The following is a 16,823-nucleotide window of genomic DNA, read 5'->3' on the forward strand; positions in this document are numbered from 1 at the left end:
GTGTGCAGTTATTCTTTCATTGTTTGAAAGATTCATCACACTGTGCTCTAAAAAAACGTTCTTTACTCAGTGTCTTCATACTATTATGAGAGGAGGATGCCGTTTCATAGAACCGTTCTATTTAACGTTGAGAGATGGTCACAGTTTTAAACGTGTGGTTAACGTTGTGAAACGGAACTACTTGGTTAGGTTTAGAAAAATACCCTGGGTTAAAATAAGTGTTTTTTTACATACAGACCTAGTTACAGTGGGTACATGATGACGTTTGTGACGTGGTTACGTTCGAAAATTAAAATAACTGTAATTTAAAATAAGTGTTGACTTTTACATGGGACATGGACAGCGGTCTCCTGGGTGAAAGTCCTGTTTGTTTGACCCAACAATCCACCCCCGACCTCCACCCGCGCAAACCTAACACCAGACCTAAATGTGGATCGCAATTAGCTGTTTGCACAGGAGACCTTTAAGGCTGTTTCTTTCCAGTGAGGATGGCTTGTACATATTTATGCCATCAATGTCCCTTACAGCTACTCTAGTTGTCGCTCGAAGCAGTTCATGTTTTTCAGGGCAATCGTAGCAGTTTGTTGACAGAACAAAATGCATGGCATTTCAAAACATCAGAACTTTAATAAGCCATCATTTTAAGAAGAAAAGAAGTCGCATGCAAACACGTCCCTCGAGAAATGAGCAACCTTGTCACGTGGCAGTGTAGTGGCACCGTGAATACCTAGAAGCTAAGTATGTAAATGGTGTGCATGCACTGTTAATGGGACACTTCCATGCTTCGTGTTTGCCCTGATGTCACACCAGAGGTGCACTCAAGAGGCCCCGAGTGTACCGAAACAGAAAATTGACCACAGGAGCCAGCGTGTGATAATCACAGGCTCCCAATAATCTTTAGCTAGAAGCGGTTTCCTTAATTTGTCCTCCCAGAAGAGGTGCACTTTTTCATTTTATGTGCCGACCCCTCACGAGTCTGCACATCATTGACATAAATAGTAAACATAAACTTCTTAAAAAGTGAAATAAACAGGTCTGGAGTAAAAGTTCATGCTACCTATGCCTAACCAATGCAACTCATTTAGTAAGAAAAATGATATTGTAATATTTTCCGAAGGAAAAATGTCTTCACTCTTCCAAATATGGTTAAAAATGAAACCCATTAACAGATCTGTCAGATTCAGTGCAGCATACTGTACACAATACAGAGGAATGGTTGTTGAGAAATGTGTGTGGGATGCAGGACATCTTACGGTGCAGTAATCCCTCCTTAAGAGCTCGTCTGCTTACATCAAATAAAATATATCTACAGTAGATAGCCCAGCAAGGCCAACACCATGTTACACAGCTCTTGCTGTTTCTACCTGTCAGTCACATGTTTGTGTGCATATGGTTTGGACAGATCAGCAAACAACTGCCTGCTCAGCATCTGCATGTCATCACTGTCAGATGAATATGTGGATGCACCATGATGGAAGGACTGCAGGGGAAATTACAAGATTATGGAAGCAGATGCAAGGCACAGAGAGCAAAATGACAATTTATTTATTTTTGTTATGCCATAAAGCTGCAACATTTTGGGCAGATTTATCTCCAGTTTGTCATTTTTTTACTGTAAATGACTTCCCTTTGTGCATTTAAAAAGAGGCAACAGGGAGGAGTCAGTGGAATTAAAAATGAAAAAAAAGATTTAAGGCAAAACCGTGCATATTTTAAAAGGATCTCATTTAAGATTGTTCTCCGACAAAACAATAAAACCAATTTCCTGCATTTGGACATGTTCCAGGAATCCTGGATGTTATTTGCAACAGGCAGGAGGAGTGGATTAGGGAGGGATGCTGTACATCTCTGACTTTCATTTAAAATGACATTTCATCCTGGATGAACTGTGCAGTTTGTCAAAGAATGAAATGGTTGAACGAGGAAGGCTGTTTGATTGGACGTGGAGCTGTAGTACACGACCAAATGTTTGTTTTTCTACATGAACATGCAGATTCCTGGAAGTTGGACATGTCCAGCTCTCTCAGTCGATGTCAGACAACAACTCGGTGAGAATTACCATAATCTTCAAACAGTCTCTCTGGCGTGAATCTCACACCTGCCCGGCCATTTCCCCCCTCTCTGCTAAAGATGGCGAAGGAAGGCAACCTGTTCTTTACACCAGAATGAGTCAACGCTCAGCTGCACTGGAGGACAATACGACACTCTTTAGTAATATATATTTAATCAGAGATCAATGTGTTACCAGTTATTACCCCTCGTGCAATAGCAGTGCAGTCCTGAGCAGGTTTAAAATGCAAAAGGTGTCACACCTACACTTTTCCCCCAGGAAACACACGCTCACACATGCACACACAAATACAAACACACAGCAGCAGCATTACTGCAAAGATATTGTCCAGCCTTGTATTTTCTAGTTAAAGACTTAATGCATTTGGTCCACATTGGCCTAACAGCCACTGTGGACATTGGCATGTCATCTGTGAGCAGGTATAACACAGGTATAACACAGGTATAACACACACAAGGTCACCCCATGTTAAACCAGCAGCCTATGTGAAGCCCACAGTTCACTGATTGTCACCCAGAATGAATACAAGCACAAACAACACACACACACACACAGAGACCCCCTTTTCCCCATTTTCCCTCAAAATCCACATCCAGATATCTACACCACCATCTTGTGGCTGCTCGGATAGCGATGCGCGCAGAGAGCTGCTGGCAGGTGCCCGTCTCTGCTGCGGCTCGTCCACACACACACACACACACACACACACGACTTGTGGTAAAAAAAAATTAAAAAAATTAAAACGCAAGTGTGAAATGGGTTGAAATGCTTCGTTATGTTGAGGGAAAGCACTTTGATTCCGCCAGTTCACAACTCCGCTGGCATTAAAGTTAACCGCGCTGTTGCTTTGGCACCGAGTTTGGTCAAAGCAGTGTGCGTGCGCGCGTGTGTGTGTGTGCGCGCGCAGGGACAACACTGATTTACATCATTAATAAAAAAAGCCTGGTGTGTGATCAGCTTCTGCACTGCTGGCTGGTTGCAACCTGCCATTCTTTCATCCACCTTTACAAATGAACAAATCACCAACTGGAGTCGGATGAAAGTGCGCAAGAATCCGCCTGTGCTGCTGCGGAGGTGTTCACATCGAACACCCTCATTATGCCCGTTTTTCTAATGTTTTTCTAAGAAGTTGTGATTGTCAAAAGGACTATGGACCGGTTGATGTTGTCAGTAAATGTCTGTTGATGAATTCCCTGTGGATGTATGCGCCTTTGTGAGAATAAAGCGCGTCCGGACAAGCCGTGAGAGGAGGAAGAGGAGGAGGGGGGGAGAGGAAGAGGGGGTGGGGGGGGGTCAGCGCCTAAAAAAATCCGCACAGAAATTCAGCCGCTCGTCTCTAAATTTGTGTCTGTTTTCCTGCTGGAGTAAACGTGTTAAGGCTCAGCATCGCGTCCAGCCGGCGGCACACTTACCTCAGCCGTCTCACTCTTTTGCGTAAGTCCCGACTTCGGGCGGAACACACGCCACATAGAGGGGAAAAAAACACAATTAAGTCCACCTCCAGCCTCCTGCGAAATCCAAAGTAAGAAGCGCAGTCCCGCTGGTGCTGAAAGGCAGCCCGGCTGTACGTCCTGTGTGTGCGTGTGGCGCGGCAGAAAAGAGATGCGGCTTTATCGGCACAGAAGATGTTTCAATGAGTCATTGCAGAGGCTCTGGAAACGATGCTGAATCTAATTGCGCTCATAGAGCGAGTGCATTGCGAGGACAGGATTAGTGTTAGAGAAACCAGGTCTCTCTCTCTCTCTCTCTCCCTCTCTCCCTCTCCCTCTCCCTTGCTTGCCATTGGACTACACCGCCTGAAATTTACTAAGCCTGCAGCCAATAGATTGCCGCATTCTCTCAATCACCCTTAACCAGCCGCTGTGTTGTGGCAGCTCTGGCATGGAGCATGGAACACGGGCAACGGCTGCTTCTGTGGCTCCGGGTCCCTGAGAGCAACACCACGGAGACATGAGGGATTCTTTACTTTACTGTGACGTAAAGACAAGTGAACACATTGGTGAATATTTACATAATGGAGGAAGGACAATGAAGATGTGCCATGTAAAAATTATGGACAAAAGGGCCCATTGGGGGGGGGGGGGGGGGGAGCATTCTGGGCCCCCTCATCACCCATCAGTCTGACTTTGTTCATTTTAACCAATAATAATGCAAACAACAATAATGTGTTTTTCTTCAAAGGTTTCCTAACTTTTCATCCAACCTCATTAAAAGTTACTATGATGCTTGTCATCGGGCCCGCTGGAGGGATGGGAGGCACGGGAGAACCAGAACCAGGACTGAGTCTGTCTGAGCCTGTGTCTGATCCAGCTGCAGTGACACACAAGGTTTTCTGAAGGGATTCTGGTGCACAGAAATACTGCCGCTTTTGTCCACCGGGACTGACAAAATCAACGCAGAATTCCTCATAGCTTTGAGCACACATACATATTACACCTGTAAACTGGGCTTGCACATTCAATGACTAAATAAACCCTTTTGTTTGGAATATAGAGCGCCGGACGCAGACCAGAGTGCGAGTCTGTGAAAGAGAATTTACACTCTTAACACTAATCACAGATATGGAGCAGACAGAAAGTCGATTGTGTTTAACCATGTTTTACAGCCGGAGTCTCGGACACCCCAAACAGAAGTCATTTCCTTTTGCGGACTTCAATGACACTGTCCTTGCACACTCCCTCCTTTTGATTCCGTGTGAAGTAAATCTATATAGGCTTCTTTATGCAATTCACATACACGTTTTATTTGATCTCAAGAAAGATATATTCATAATCCACACGCGATATCCCTTCCCTTCAACAGCCTGCAGTTACATTTTGATAACGATAAAAGGGCTGGTAATGGATGCTAAAGTTGAAATAGGATTTCATATGATATCAAGGTCATTTCAAATCAACATGAAAAAAGTCATCAATGTTACTCATCATGATGTCAGTGGATACAGATGAGGATGAGAGCTGCACAGAAGGCAGCCCCCCCCCCCCCCCCCCCGGTTTCCCTCTCCCCACATCACAACCCTCCGCGGTCGGGGGTATCCTCCTCGCCTCTGAAGTATCAGCTTCAGACAGCGGCTCGGCTCAGATCCACTGGGCGACTTTCATAAGACTGATGAGGGGATGATACTGCCGCCTGGGCCAAGCCAAATCAAATGTTCAGCAGCATCACGACTCCACCTGCAACCAGTGGCAGTGGACCTCTGAGCATGACACACGTGGCCTTTCTCCTCCTGTATTAGCATGCATGCTGCATGACGGCGCTGTCAGTGAGGATTTCATCATCAAAGCTATACACCCAGAGTGGAAGTTTTCGTAGAAGTATTGCAATTGTGCTTAAATTGTCTGTGTGTTGGTGTAAAATGTCATAAAATAAGAACATTATTGAACTTAATTTCATTAATAGGTGTAATTCAGCTCAGGTTAAAATCCATATGCTCGATCTCATTCATTCTTTTCTGTGTGTTGAAAATGGAAATGGGGATTTTTGGGATTTTTGGATTCAAGCTAATGTTGTGGCCACATCGGTACATTGCTTAGCTACTCGTATTGGTCTGCTTCTCCAAACTGGAGCGGGCCAATCCCGATCTAAGTTACTGTGTGATACTGACTATACCAATGTATATACACTGATTCTGTGGCAGCATCAACATGCAGAAACCAACAGGTCAGGTCTCGTGGGATTTAAACGTGTCATAAACATTTTTAGAAGGTTTTGGGAAGATAGCATTTTGCCACTACCTCTGTACTTTGATCAAAATGTCTCTTTAATACATGAGGAACATCACTGGGAACCTACGGAATTATATAAAAAGTTTAAAACGGCCAAGCTGCTTTTTATTTGTATGTAACTAAATAAGTGGTCAAAATGAAAGCAGATACACTGATTGTAAGTCCAAACACTGGATCCAACATTTCCCATGATGCAACCAAACGCCCACATCCTTCAGATTCCACTCTTTCGGTTCGTAACACAGGCTTGCTGTTATAAACCTGTAACTTTCAAACCCAAGCTGACATAACCCTGATGACATCGCTATGACATCATCAGGAATAAGCATCACAAAGACAACACACAAATGCGGTCCCAAAAACAGACGGATACATGCCTTTTACAGTCAGCAGTGCAGGCAGCTCCGTCACATCTGTGCGGCATACATGCAGCTCTGGATTGGGTGTGTATGGATGGATAGTGTGTGTCCGTGTGCTCTCAAGCAGAACGGAGAAACTGTCAGACCTGCGGACTTATAGCAGCACCACAAGTCGAGGGCAAGAAGTGTGCCGTTTAATACTTCACAGAGGACACGCTCGCCTCTGATGATTTAAACAAACAGTGGCAGTAACCGCATGCCGAGAGACAGAGATGGGGTGAGAGCGAGGAGATCTGAGACAGCGAGGACTCCTCTCTTCCTCTGTGTTTAAGCACAGACAATTCCTGTCGCCTCGGGGTAGCAAACAGATACATAAAGGCGGTAAAGGGGCCGCTGAGGCATGACGATGGGATTCTTCAGGAGCAGCTCGCTCTCTGGTGTTGACGCGTGAAGACGAGGACAAGGCCTCTTCAGTGAATACTTAGCATTGTCACTGTGTTGATGCAATAGAGGCGGAGCTGATAGGCTTCTTTTTACTGCCTTTTTTAAAAACCATTATCTTTAAAAGAGCAATCAGTAACGTTTTACAGTCTCTTCCACACAGAACAGCCATACTCTGCCAGTGATCAATGCCAGTCACTTCAAGAACAAACAGGGAGGAGATTCTGTGTATTTGCTCGACTTTCACCAGCCTGTACTGATAAAACCAGCTGGCAACTTCCAGTTGGGCGACTGTGGCTCAGTGGTAGAGCAGGGTCGTCCTTCAATCAGACGATCGGCGGTTCGATCCCCGACTCTGCTAGTCCATGTCGATGTGTTCTTGGGCAAGACACTAACTGTTCCTGCGGTGTATGAATGATTAGTTAGAGTCCTGATGGGCAGGTGGCACCTTGCATGGTAGCCCCTAGCCCATGGTGGTGTGAATGGGTGAATGACGACATGTAGTGTTTGAGCGGTCGGAAGACGAGAAAAGCAAATCATTTACGAAGTCTATGAGAAAATGACGCTACTTCTCACTTTAAATATTAACGTAGTAAACATTGCAAATGGTCAAATAGACGATAAAGCATTGAATACTTTAGGGCGGGGCTACCTTGTGATTGACAGGTTGCTACTACAGCGTTGGTCGGTCCGTGTTGTCGTCTGAGACCTTTACCTCTTCCAATGTGTGTTTTCACTTCACTTTATAAAGTCCCTCTCTCACTTCTGGTTGCAAAATGACAAACGTGAAGCTTTAAAACCAGTCCACGAAGCAATGGTTGACTGATGTGCTGTTAATTAGGAAAATAATAACACGTTTGTTTTGGACTTATCCTAATTATTAAGGTTTTGAAGGATCATACAATATCAACACCCTTGTCTGGCGATAAGTTGGATATATAAAGGGTCTTGACTTACACACTGAGACAATAGTTTATTAACAGACATATACATATATATATATATAGACATATACATATATATAAGTGTGGATGTAGCCTCAGGGAGCCGCAACAGAGGGGCTGAAGAGCCGCATGTATTTTGAATACATTGCTGTATTTTTCAATGTTCAAGACCACAACTTGAACTTTGAGGTTTCATATTTTTTTTAAATGATCAAAACTATACTCCACAGTCACACTTTATTTCATTTTCATGAAGACACTACATGAATAAGAGTCCAGAAGCTCCAAACGGCAACAAAGGAAGACGAACCGACAACCAACAGAGAAAAGTCAAGATAATAAATACTAATCAGACATCAATACACAGGTGGGCAGACATGAGGGCAGGCTGAAAGCTGATTGGTGGATGAAAGGAAACAGAGGAAGGCTGACGAGACTAATGCAACACAGGAGAAAGAAAGAAAGAAAGGAGGGAAAACGACAAGAAGTCGAACAAACATGACAAATAAAGCAGAGAACTTCAAAATGAAACATAAATAAATGTTAATACACGCTCTTACATAATAATAACCAAGAAGTTGTAAGTTGGACACATTTCTGGTGTTTTGTTGAACACTTTCTGTGTTTTATATTTGTTATCTTCCTTTCTCCTTTTCTTCCGTCTTTTTTATTTTGATTTGCCAGAGCTATTTCCACTCTCTGTGTTTTGCATTGATATTTTCACCCTTCCCTCCCCTCTCCTTGACCTGTTATTGACCCCTACTTCTCAAACAGAGAAGTGCACCTCGCAGACGTCCCGTGTCACCCTGAGTCTCATGAATTTGGATTGATGTGGCCCACAGTTTCTCGCTGACCTTAGACCGCAGAATTTCCCCGGCGCTCCGTTGACCAATAGGGCTTTTGATCTTTATCGTAAATGACAGCTGCCACGGTGGACTGGGATACAGATGGATGGGTCGCCACGGATCACAATATGTTCTGGATATCATGAAGTCTCGGGTAAGTTCTTATTTCAGTACTGCAGTTGGTGTTTGTTGTGCATTTTAAAAAGTATGTCATGATTCAGTTTTGTCACAAAGCTGTCATGTAGCAGTCCCTTTCCTTATTGGCCTTTTTGTCTAGACACATAAACATTGCTGTAATTCATTTCCTTATTATTTTTATTTCTCGGCACCTTGCGTGGTAGCCTCTGCCATCAGTGTATGAATGGGTGTGAATTACACATGTAGTGTAAAAGCGCTTTGAGTGGTCGTAAGACATAAAGGCGCTACACAAGTCCACTTACCACAGTAAAGCCATTTCTTATCAGTGCCTATCTTCAACATGTTGTGACATTTAAACATGTTTTAGAAGATCTGACATAACTTAATCTGAGCTTTACTTTTATCATCTCAGACATACATGAAATTCAACCTCTGCTTTTTACCCATCTTTAGCAGTGGGCTGCTGTAAAACGCCCGGGGAGCAGAGCCGGTGATCGAACCGCCTTCCTTTTGATTAATGGAAGACCTGCTCTACCCCTTGAGCCACAGCCGCCTGTCCAACTACAATACAATAGAAACAGAGGAGCAAGTTGTCGTGAATGATGGAAGCAAAACTACTTAAGTTTAATGGTGCTGAATTCGACATTCAGAGCAGCAAACATATATTTGCTGTGTAAAGATATAGTGGAGTAACGTCTCCCTGAGAAGAGAATGAAGTCACTTTCCCTCTGTATGTGTTGTAATCAGAGCTTCGCTGTGTTTTGTTGACATAGCTGGGCCAGTTGAACATGCCTTTTAGTCAGTGGCGGGCCGTGTGTTTTATACTTGGGCCTTCAGTGCTGTCCCACTACAGTTGAACCACCTCCTAATAACCTCATTATGACGCCACAGCTACGGTTATTTGTTTCTAGGAGTGTAACAATACACGTATTCGTTTTAAACGGTTCGGTACGAGGCTTACAAACCGAACAATACGTTTGAATAATACCAGTGCATTTGGAAAATGCAGGAGCTTAAATCGTGGGAAATATATTGTTCTTTCGGTGGAGCCACTGCGCTCAACCTGGCAACCCACCAGACGTCACGGACAACCGGGTTGCCCGACAGGCCCGTCACGGAAGGAAAACATTGTACACGGCACGTGTGTTCTGAGCGGCTATGCTAAACTAGCACAAACTCACGCTACAAGCACACAAGCTACAAACTCTCCCCGCAGCATTTAGCTGTTCCCTACTGATTCAAACAGGGCGAAAGCAATCGCCACACAATCCCCATTTCTCCAGACCATAATTCTTGCTTTGTAAAAGAAAGCAGATACATGAATGCATGATGGGATGCTTCGTCATTCACGGACAATGCTTATATAGTCAAAATCAATGCATATAGCCCACTGACCAATCACACCGCACGTTAATGCTGAGCTGCACATTAATGCTGACGTACTTGTAGGCCACTTAGGAAGCTCTGACATGTCAAAGAATACGCCCAACATGTCAAACTAAAGATCTGATTGGTTGAAGACTATGACAATCAACAATATCGCCCCCAGCCACTGCCTAGCTCAGGGGTCGTCAACCTTTACTATCCAAAGAGCCATTTTGCCCTATTTTCCACCAAATAAAATTTGTCTGGAGCCGCAAAAGCTATTTAATGTCAAATTTCTCGCCACATATCAAGCATTCAGGTAAGCCAGCATCGTTGGCAGTGAAAGCAAATGAATACGTCCACGCAGAATTAAACTCTCTATTTTCCTCCGTGACTTTTCTTCTTTTGGATTTATCCATCGATAGTTTTCCGAGGGCGGAGGCAACAGAAGGGCCAAAGAGCCGCATGTGGCTCCGGAGCCGCAGGTTGCCGACCCCTGAGCTAGCTGATGGCCACCGCTCTGCAATGCACTCCTGCTGCGGTTACGGGTGATGACGGAAGCGTAGTGTACCATCCAGTACGTTGCCAACGTAATTTGGCATTATGCAGTATTGCTAAATAATAAGCTAGGAGAGCTAGGTGGAAGCACTACCCTTGTAGTGGATCCAATGACATAACAGCTGTATGTGATGCGGCCACCTTTTTGATGATGTATACCTGAGCTGCGCTTTGCCTCTACATACACACACACACCTCATGGTGAGCGAACAGCAGAATGTGTATCATCCGAAGAGATGATAGAGTCTTACAATTTAGATCAAACCACAGAATAATGAAGTTCAAACTAATAGTGGATGTTAAGTAGCATTGTGGGTAACATCAATGAGGAAGACTGACTATCTTCGTGCTCACTCTATTTATTTACACACTCATCAAAGAATGGTGAGTATTTTCTATTGCGATCCGCAGTCTGCTCTCCTGTGTTATTTGTAGCGTAAAGTATCACTCTATGATATATTATATCAGAATCAGAATCAGCTTTATTGGCCATGTATGCATACGCATACATGGAATTTGACTCCGGTTTCCACTTCGCTCTCAATACAATACACACACATCTCTGTGCCGAAAACGTCCGTCGGGTCGTCCAGATGCTCCACGCTGTTTTCGGGGACAAATGCTGGTGCTGCAACGCATGAATGGGCATTATGAATCGCCCTGACAACCAGACATGGGGAGGACAGAAAAGAGTACCAGCAGCCTGTGAGAAACACCAGATCGCAAGAAAAAGTCACGGTACGCAAAAGAGTCAAAGTATTGTGTACCATGGAGTACCGGCAACTCCTGGCATCTTGTCAAGATGTCACAATGAGGTCTTATGCCAAAGACTCTTTTCTTTCAATTTCTTACTATGTCAGTATGTGTAATTGCTCTTGAAGCATCTGTTTTATTTAAGTCTCTCCTGTTTGAACTCTTGTATGTACAGTACAGTCCTTTTATGCATGCAAAGGACTCTGCCGCTCCACCACCAGCATTGGTCCCGCGGGACGTCCCCCATAAAAGATTATAGTATGGCTGTGATTTTATATGAGCGGTCCGACTCAATGTGACTTGCTGGCTTGACTTTATGACATGCATTTAAATAATGTATTCATTAAGGACAGCACACGTGAATTAGGGTGACTAGGTACATGATGTCAGATTAAGGCAAAAGACTTTTAACCATTAACTCATTGGTTGCTGGTAACATTTTACTGATCCTGTCACCAGTTAACTTTTATATGCGTTGACACTTATCTAGCTACCTCAATCTGTTTTTTTATGAGTAACAGGAGGATGGGCAGAGTTGTAGGTCAGTAGGATGGTTTCCTCCTTTGTGTTTTGTTTTGTCACGTTAGCGCCGTGTATTCTAGCTGCTGTGGTTTTAAATGTAACTTCTGCTAAGTCACTTGGGTAATTGCTCAAATCTTTTGTTCGTCCTTTTGTTATATTTATTTCTTCATTGCGAGGGTGACTGTGGCTAAGTGGATAGCGGGGGCCGTCCTTCAATCAGAGGATCGGTGGTTCGATCCCCGGTTCCTGCTCCGCTAGTCGCATGTCGATGTGTCCTTGAGCGAGACACTTAACCCCAAAAACTGCTCCCGTAGCTGTGCCTACGGTGTAGAAATGGGATCAAATCTGAATTGTAAGTCGCTTTGGATAAAAGCGTTTGCTAAATGACTGTAATTTAATGTGTCTTCACCCGCTGATCTTTCTTGCCCGACTCAGTATTTATAATTGTGACATTTGAAGTTGATTCATTCATTGCAGTACATAAACCTCTAACAATCCGTCCAAACATTGAATTAGTCCATTATGTTGCTCTACATCGTGCTTCTGGGTTGTAATGAAGGGAAAACGACACTAAAATGCGTTCCTTGTGCCCTTAAACTCATCCAGTTTAAAGGGGGAACCATTTAGTACATCAGAACATTTTTTTTTAATACTGCAACACACTAGCTGAGAGAGTAAGGCACCCATCAGGCTTTTCTTCATGGTGTTCATTTATACCCTCCACCTTAATGCATCTCGCTTGGAACCTCAACTGAGATGTTCTAATGGTACCATCCACACGTTTTGCTAATTGAAACGTGACAATAACCATTGTAATATGTAACTGGCATCAACTTGAGTGTGAGAGTCTGCGATGGAATAAAATATAATGAAAACTTATGGAACAGCAATTTCCAGCAGCATATCACTTTACCTTGATGAAGACAAAACATGTTTAGTACAAATGTGGATTCTTATTTTACATTCTTTGCTACCTGAATGGAGTCTTCCGGGCTCTTGCCTGTGTTTAATATAGCTTATGCTTGTGAAGCCCTCCGATATATTGTTGTCCTGTTTTTATATAGCCGATTTGTTTTAATGTTCCGTCTTAAATCCTTCACGTTAATGTTTCCCATGTAAACCAGGCTGAACGTGTGCCGTCGTCTTTGATTACCTTTTTTTCTTTTACGTCTCCGAGCGTCCACCTGGAAAGTCACAAAGCTATGAATGTGGGTAATTCCCTCAGGCAAAGTCTGCAGAAGTGTCCCTTAAATCTATCTGCGAGAGGGCCCTCAAACACTGGATGATTTGAAAGTGGGACAGACCTAAACCCTGATGGACTTTGCGGGAACACGTGTCCAAATCCGTGAGTCGGTGAATGTGGATTGGGCCGATGGGCTAAATGGCCTTTATGAACTGTTATAAACAAAGTACAAGGCTTTAGTTGTTCATGTGGTGTGGCATGAATGTCCTGGACTTTCTGTAAAACGTAAGGCTCCCTTGACGGTTTACCTACCGTATTGGGGAGCAGCTTTTGGAGAAACACCTCCAAACGCTTAGCACAGACAACTGAAAAACAAAATGCCAGAATGCAAAACTGGAAAAACAAAATCCAGTCCATGACCTTGCCCTGTAAAATGTAGGACCTGCCTCGCAGCACTCTGTTCACTGGCGGCGGCCACCGAGAGCCCATTAGTCTCTGGCAGGCGGTGAGGACGCTGCAGCTCTCACTGGTTTGAGGAATTCTGTTTAATCACATAAAATCATAAGCAGTGTGCATTAGTTTGTGTAATCACACATGTGTGAGTCAGCAGAGTGAGGAAACAAACTATGTCAAATGTTCATTATAGCTACATTAGAGCACTATCTGTTGGACAGTAAGTGGCAGGGTGGAAGGCCACATTCTCACAGCTGCCATGTTGGATTAAGATGGATTATTTGTTTGGCAGAAAAGTAATCCTGGGTGACTGCTGACTGGCTGAAACCTCCCTGTGTTGTGATTGGTGGTTGTAAGAAAGGTATCACTCCTTCAACAAGCATCTTATCACAACACTCCTTTGTTCATATTTATTCTGCCTTAGTTGTCAACCAACTGCTGATGCTTCCAGGTGTTCTTGACTTCAGAAACAGTTCATGGAAGCAACCATGCGAGACATCGCTCATCACTGCTACACATTTTGTTGAGTGAAAAAGAATAGCTTTCGTCTCTTTTTAACAGTACATCAACAACTCATGGCTTTTAGCAAAAGGCGTGAAAGATCATGGTTTGGGTTAAGATGGCTGCTCTGCCAGTGTGAGGGGGACCTGTGTCATCAGGGTGACAATTCAGTCCGTTGAAGTCCAGTTAGGGAGGAGATCCATGTGGATGGGTGGGTCAAACAAACACACACAAGACTGTTTGTGTACTGTGTGAAACCAAAAGTCAACTTATTTAAATTGCATCCAGTACTTAGATAACGAATACAAATGTACTTATTTTGAAGCCTAAACCAGTCATTTTTGTTGCCTTTCAATTTACTATTTAAAGCTGGTGTTTAAAACTACTAACGTGATCTGTGAGAAAATAGGTTTCCCTTAAAACGTCATCGAGAATGCAGTAAAGTTGTATTCTAACCTAATTTTGTTGGAGACAGTTGGATGTCTTCCGAGCGCCAGCACCTTTTATCAATTTTTCCCAATGAAAATAGAGCACTCTGCCTTTTTTGTGCGGCAGCTCCATGCGCTTCATGTTGAAAATCTCTGAACCTTTCAGAAGAGTGCTGGTGACGTGGATGTAGTAAATGGAGGATGAGCTTGTTTTGGCCGTGTCCGTCTATCCTAAACTTTATAATTCGTACACACACATTGCAAAGACCAACAAAAATCACATTGGTGGGTGCAGATCGACCGGGCAGACACTGGATGTTGATGGTGTCGTGCTTTTATTACCGTAAACCTTGTTGAGGTTACGTCAGTCAGCCTGAGTGGTGACATGCTCATCCATTCACAGTATCATACAGACATCTATTGTTTGGTGCTCATGGTGAAAAATCAATAGATAGTAGACCTGATAGATAGTAAAAATCAAAGGGGTGATGCTAGTCTTTCATACAACGATGAACACTTTTGTTGAAACTCTTTTAGTTCTTAGTCTGAAGCTCATAGAGGCCCAGTTCCTCAGCGTGTATTCTCAGGGTCAAGAGGGCAAATTAAATTACATCTACGAGGGAGAAATGATGCTTCTGGTTGGAATGCCAGTTCAGGAATAGTTCAACTTTTATGGAGGTTCGCACTCTGAGTGCCTTCTCATTAGCATGAGTGATGGAAACTCCTTCTGATTTTACAGTTGGACTTGAATTCATTTTCACTGCCTCTCCATGCAAATACTCTTTCCCACCCCCGCCGAACAGTTTGAAGAGCTTTCTCAGGCACTTTTTTAAAAAGCAGGAAGGGGTCTGCTGGAAGAGGACCATGCTGCGTTTACGGCTCTGCACGGCTGACCTCCACTGTGGAGCCATCACATACATACACAAATCACAGACACACAACGGAAAGTGGATTTACCTGCTGAGTATCTCCGTCTTCTTTACTACTTATTTCTCTATTGCATTAGTATTACAATGCTTTACTTTTTACATCTGCCATTGAACAGTAATTTCCCTTTTTTCCCAGAAAGAACAATGTAAATTTGTAAATCTGTAGGGAAAATACAGAATGCACTTTTAATGATTTCATTGACATGGATAGCTTGTGTAAGTCAGAAAGTCCTGCACAGCAGGCAAGCTTTACAAAGCTTTGAAATTAGATGAAAAATGAATGATTTTTGACTTTTATCTTGTTTTTTCAAGGAAATACATATTTTCCACTATAATTAGTATGGCATTTTATAGTTATTGCCAGGAAACGTCATGGGAAACTGTTATGTTATGTCACTGAAATGGTGGACCATTAATACAAAAATAAAAAACCTTTCTCGCTTGAGAAAATTCAGTATCCAAAAGAGAGAATTATCTATTTTGTTGGTTTGCTGCTTATTACCCTTACCTGTACTTACCTGCTGATCAGACCGAATTGCTATTTCATTTCATGTTAGCAAACGTTTCTTAAGGAGGGGATCATTCTGTTAAGTTTGCTCCAAATAATCAGTAGTGAATGACATGGTGTCTTTTTAAGTCAACACTGAACCTGTGGTTGTGGTTGTGGAACTTAAATTAGAGGCCACTTCCTCATGTTCTCTCCACTGAAAGGGCACCTAGAGGGCACTTTATCATGATTCCTGATCTGGAAGGGTATCCTATTCATCATGTTTCATCCACAATAGAGGCATCCAAGAGGGCACTGTTGCTGCGTTTCTTTCAACGTGATGGCACCAGGTGAGGCAGTCTACAGTCACACACCTACATAGTTAGCCTTGCAGCTGTCCATTTTGAAATACGATTGTCTCTCTGCCTTCAGTACTCTCATGCTGCTGAGTTTTGTAACTCGGACCCTTCCACCTCCCCGTCACTGCCCAGTCTTTGCAGATTCATCAGCTCCATCCTTTCATCAGCCTAACAGTAGCAGCAGACTCATGTCTGGACTCCATGGGGGAATTTATTTAGCTGCTGCTCATGGCAGACGACACTGGATTACAAATCTCCCCATAGAGTTTAAGCCTCATCAGCTTCACCAGACTTTATTATCACATCGTCTGTTATAATAATTGTTAGGACTTCACCATGTGGTTGAAACAAAGAGAGAGGCCTGCATTTCATTTTGAAAAGCTTAGATGGTGAAATCGCGCCAACCCCCCGCAACAGGCGTCAAAATCTCAACTGAGTGTGAGATTTGGTTCAAACCACAACACTGGTGCCTCATTGGACGAGAGCCACGGGAACCACAGGGAGTCCCTGTGACATAGCCATGACATCACCAACTCTAAATTGGTTGAGTTAAATCGAAACTATATGTCATGGGAATACATTTGCAAACATACCATTATATGTATGCTATATGTCCAATGTTGCTTTTATACATTATAGTCACCCTCTTTTTTTTTTAGACTTTAGAATTAGTGTAGTTTTCTTTTGGAGTTGAGGCTCAATTACAGTTTGGGCTTTATTGATTACATGACGTTATTGGTACATGACTCAAATATGATGTTA

Source organism: Pholis gunnellus (assembly GCF_910591455.1).
Source record: "Pholis gunnellus genome assembly, chromosome: 24".
Classification (NCBI taxonomy): domain Eukaryota; kingdom Metazoa; phylum Chordata; class Actinopteri; order Perciformes; family Pholidae; genus Pholis; species Pholis gunnellus.